Source organism: Grammomys surdaster, unplaced genomic scaffold, assembly GCF_004785775.1.
Source record: "Grammomys surdaster isolate TR1022 unplaced genomic scaffold, NIH_TR_1.0 191, whole genome shotgun sequence".
NCBI classification, from domain to species: Eukaryota; Metazoa; Chordata; class Mammalia; order Rodentia; family Muridae; genus Grammomys; species Grammomys surdaster.
The window spans coordinates 7,701,177-7,706,820 of NW_021604636.1; positions in this window are offsets into that span (position 1 = coordinate 7,701,177).

Genomic DNA, 5,644 nt, shown 5'->3' on the forward strand with positions numbered 1-5,644 from the left:
CCTCTCTCTCTCTCTCTCTCTCTCTCTCTCTCTCTCTCTCTCTTCCCCTTCCTTCCTTCCTCTCCCCTCCCTCTTTCTTTCTTTCTTTCTTTCTTTCTTTCTTTCTTTCTTTCTTTCTTTCCTTCATGTATATGAGTAAATTGTAGCTGTCTTCAGACACAAGAAGAGGGCATCAGATCCCATTACTGATGGTTGTGGTTGCTGGGAATTGAACTCAGGACCTCTAGAAGAGCAGTCAGTGCTCTTAACCGCTGAGCCATCTCTCCAGCCTGGGGAAGTTTTTCTTAATTTTTATTTAATGTTAGTCTTAAAGAAGTGTCTTGAAAAAAATTTACATAGTACTATCGTGTTGTGTGCAAGATATAAGTTTGTGAATTTGTGGGTGTACATACAACATAGTATGCATGCAGAGGTCAGAGGTCAATTTTGTGGTGTTGGTTGTCTCCTTCCATCTTTGCATAAGTTTCAAGGGTTAAACTTGGGCCATTAGGTTTGCTCAGCAAGTCCTTCACTCACTAAGAAAACTCACCAACCCTGATACTAAGAAATCCAATCTGAAAAGATGGCTCAGCGGTTAAGAGCACTGGCTGTCCTTCCAGAGGTCCTTAGTTAAAGTCCCAGCAACCACATGGTGGCTCACAACCATCTGTAATGTGATCTGAAGCCCTCTTCTGGTGTGTATGAAGACAAAACACTCATATATAAAATGAATAAATAAACTTAAAAAAAGAGAACTCTAATCCAAAGAAATATCTTGATATTAATTACCTAGTTGTTATTAATTATATTTTTCTTCAACCCAAATTATTGGGAAAATTCAGAAATATACTTTATTACATTATTTAGAAATCACACCCACAAGAACAAAATATTCTTATAATAGGCCCTTTTGAAATGATTGATAAGAAACATTTTAGAATTCTAGAAATTCTAGAAAATTCTAGAATCATTTATCTATTTATTTATTTATTTATTTATTTATTTATGTTTGGTTTTTTGAGACAGGGTTTCTCTGTGTAGTCCTTGCTGTCCTGGAACTCACTCTGTAGACCAGGTTGGCCTTGAACTCAGAAATCCGCCTGCCTCTGCCTCCCAAGTGCTGGGATTAAAGGCGTGCGCCACCACCGCCTGGCTTAAATTCTAGAATCTTATTATTGAAATATTATTGCTAAGGACTATTCTACAGGACCAGATAATTCTGTAATTTTATTTTACTAATTTCCATGGGTTTTCATCATATTCTCTTGATAACTGTCAAAAGAAATGGCCCCAGATTAATACTTTAAAAATGAATGATCATTCAGACATATCCTTTGGAAGTATTTAAATGTACCTTATCATATCATTTCCTCTGTCTAATTAGAGTTGATGTATTAATACCCACTGGTAGATATACATTTCTTTAAATTACCTTCCTATAATCAGTGGTCTTAAAATAAACATGTAGTTATGCATCAAATAAACTGAAAGACTATGTACCCAAAAGCCAGAACAGTGGCTGTCTGGGAAATGGAACTGGGGAGTTCTTTCTGAAGTCTGTATATGTTTTCATTTTGCTTTGTTTTTTTTTGTTTTTTTGGTTTTTTTTGAGACAAGGTTTTACTGTGTAGATCAGGTTGGCCTTAATCTTGTGTCCTGCCTCAGCCTCTGAGTGCTGGGAATACAGGTGTACCACACCATACCTGGACTTCTAAAGTCTTTTCTAATACCCTCTGATTGTTATCATTTTTTGTGTAAGTGCTTGTGTGTAGGTGTGTACATACATGTAAGGGCAGAAATTGATATTGTGTTACTTTCTCAATTGTTCACCATTGTATTATTTGAGACAGGGTCATTCATTGAACCTAGAACTTACCAATTTGGCTAGACTAGCTTTCCAGTAATCCCCAACCCATCCTGCAATTGTAGATATGTGCTGTCCTGTCTGGCCTCTCTCTCCATGGGTGATGAGGACTGACCTTGAGCACTTCTGACTAAAATTTCTCAAGTCCTCCAAGTGTTACTTTTGGATATATGTCCGTGTGTGTGTGTGTGTGTGTGTGTGTGTGTGTGTAAGTGTGTGTATGTATGTATGTATGTATGTATGTATGTATGTATGTTTATATGTTATGATGGTTTGAATATGCTTGGCCTAGGGAGTGGCACTATTAGGAGGTATGGCCTTGTCGGAGTGGGTGTGGACTCATTGGAGGAAGTGTGTCATTGTGGGGATGGGCACTGAGACCTTCCTCCTAACTATTTGGGAGCCAATCTTCTCCTAGTGGCCTTCAAATGAAAATGTAGAACTCTCTTGTACCAAGCCTGCCTGGATGCTGCCATGCTCCTGCTTTGATAACAGTGGACTGAATCTCTGAACCTGTAAGCCAGCTCAAATTAAATGTTGTCCTTAAAAGAGTTGCCTTGATCATGGTGTCTGTTCACAGCAGTAAAACCCTAAGACAGAAGTCAAAGAAAGAGCCATATTAGTAGATTGACTCTATTTAGATAGATTTCCCCATTTCTTTTTCTCTTCCAGGAGTTGATATGGACTGTACATGCAACATGGGCAAGTAGATTGATTTTTGTTGTTGTTGTTGTTATTATTATTATTATTATTTTGTTTCTAAGTCAGATAACAAACTGATTCTCTGCCAGATGTACCCTGGTTTTTCTATTACTTTTCTAGTCCTTCACATACAGAAATTGCATGCAGAAGACAAAGGTTCTGCAGGTAATTCACAGCAGAATCAGGATAGAACTGTTGATAGAACTCATTCTCCATCCCTGGTACAGAATAAAAAAAAAGTCCTTAGAGTCTCCTTGGACAATGCTAGGTCTCTCCTGATTTTCAGCCAGTGCATTAGTAAGTCTCTTCAGTCGCAGCTTGATCTATCACGGCAGTGGTTCCACATGTACAAAGCTAACCAATTGCAGATAAAAAAAAAATTCAGAAAAAATGTGCTTGTACTAAACACATTCAGATTTTCTTGTATTATTCTAAAAGCAATGTAGAACAAGAGCTATTTACATACTATTTATTTACACGGTATTTACATGTCACTTGGTATTAAGTACTGGGTAATCTAGCGATGACTCAGGCATGTCTCACCTGTGGTTCACAGGCTACAACCGCTGAGGACAGCAATAAATGAGGCTCAACACAAAACTGTAAACTTACTTAGAACACTGTGAGACATATTTGCATTTTCTGGTACTTGGGTGTGGTTCTGGAGCATGGGCTTTGTAGATGACAGTGTTGTGTGGCAATGTCAGGAGGGTAAACATCACTGATGGGGGGGGGATATAAATTAGGTTTGAAGATCATGCCATTTAAATGAGACATCCGTACCTATGATTTGGGTTATATGTGGAGTTTCTGGAAAAGTGGCCCATGGGTACTGAGAGGAGGTTTATCACTCACAAGGCCGTATATAATGGGCCGCTTGTCCATTTTCATCCAACTCCCAATGGTTAGGTTGTTTATCTGGGGACAAAGGTGTGACGACAACTGTGTTATCTCCCAACCATTTAGCTCTTGTCCCTCCCATTCTTCTTGCCACAAAGCAGCCAGAGCAACCTTTCAAAACACAAGTTTGAATAGTTTCCCACTTATGATTAAGAATGTGCATGTGTGTGTGTTCTTGTGTGTCTATGTGAGTATACACACTCATGCCTGAACATATGTGCATGTGTCATGGCACTCATGTGTGGGATGGTCAAAGGACAGCTTCTAAGATTTGGTTCCTTCCTACCATGATGAAGGTCCTAGAGACCAAACTCAGGTTGTCAGGCTTGACAGAAAATGATTTTACTCCAGTGCCCTGTCTTGCTGGCCCTCTAAGTCTGGTGTGTGAGGTTTAATTTATGTACAAGAAACCAGCTCTTTGAAGGTATAAAATCCTTACCTCCCTTGTAGGCAAATCTTTCTCTACCCAGAGCCCCTGATCCCATCTGTGTTTTGTCCTGTGCTAGAATCGTTTTCATATCCCATAAATGGAAGCACTCCCGAGGTAGCCTGGCTTCCTTCTCTTAGCACCATGGATTTGAAATATATTCATACCATTACACGTATCAATCCTTGGTTCTTTTTATTGCTAAGTGGTAGTACAGTTATAACGCTGCCCAAATTATCAACACAAGTTGCTAGGCATTTGGTTTGTATAAGACACACCTTCATTTCTCCTGGGTGAGTTTATAGGTATGGGACCACTGGGACCTAGGGTAGATAGATGTGTGTTAAACTTTCTTAGAACCCAAGGCTGTTGGGTTCTAGTAAAGGTGAATGCACCATTTTATCTGAATTCCAAATGCTCTGCACTGTCCTCAGTATTTGACACTGTCATTGATTTGGAACTCCAGCTAGTCTGTTGTCATTGCATTTCCCTAATGACTAACGACTCTGGGAATCCCATCACAGGCCTACATCCATATCTTCGGTGAAACATGCAAACTTGTTTCCTAAAGAAAAGGAGATGAGGGGCTGGAGAGATGGCGCATCAGTTAAGAGCCTATGTTGCTCTTGCCATGGACCTGGGTTCAGGTCCCAGCACCCTTATGGTGGTTCATAATCATCAATAACTCCAGCTCAAGGAAATCCAATGCCCTCTTCTGACCCCCACAGGTACCAGAGACACTAGCGGTGCATAGTAGTATATGCAGCCAAAACACTCATACACATAGAAATAAAATTTAAAAATCTAAATTGAAAAATAAAGTATTGCCGGGCAGTGGTGGCACATGCCTTGAATCCCAGCACTTGGGAGGCAGAGGCAGGCGGATTTCTGAGTTCGAGAGTTCGAGGCTAGCCTGGTCTACAGAGTGAGTTCCAGGACTGCCAGGGCTACACAGAGAAACCCTGTCTCAAAAAAACAAAAAACAAAAAAAGAAAAGAAAAATAAAGTGTTGTCTTATTATTGAGTTCCCCTGCTATCTGAAATAAAAGTTCTGAATAGAATTTATATGAATGTAGTTGAAAAGCATTCAGGAGAAAATATATATACATACACATGCATTCATATATACACAAAGACACACACACATATATATACACATATACATATGCACACAATCATATGTATATCTGCTGGAGCACCAGTACATCCTGGATGACATTCTCAGATTTGTCAGTTATTTTCTCAGTTTCCTATGGCTCTACTGAAGGGACGAGCAGTGCTGTATTAGACAGTCCCCTGTTGAGTGGTTTATAATCATTTTCTTTTCATCTTATAGTTGGGAATCAAATCCAAGCCTGCCTATTCTTTCAGAGATAAACTTATTTTTCTTTTATGCATTCCTGGTGCTCTCAAGGGCCAGGAGAGGACATCAGATCCCCTGGAGCTGTAGTTAGGGATGGTTGTGACCCACCATGTAGGCGCTCAAAAGTAAACCCAGGACCTCTACACGAGCAATGCACTGACCACTGAGCCATCTCTCCAGCTCCCAGATCTCCATGTCGTAAAGCTCGTACATAGACATCTTCTGTTCATCTTAATGCTACCAGAAGGGTTTGTCTAAGTCTTATTTGTAGAAACAGAAACTTACTGTGTGGGAAAGGAAAGAGGAGGATTGGGATAAGGAGACTCTAATCCAGGTCTGCATAATTCATAATTCAGTCTCTACCTGCCAAGAAAGAAGCACAAAAGGGCTGTGAGGAGCCTTCAGTTCT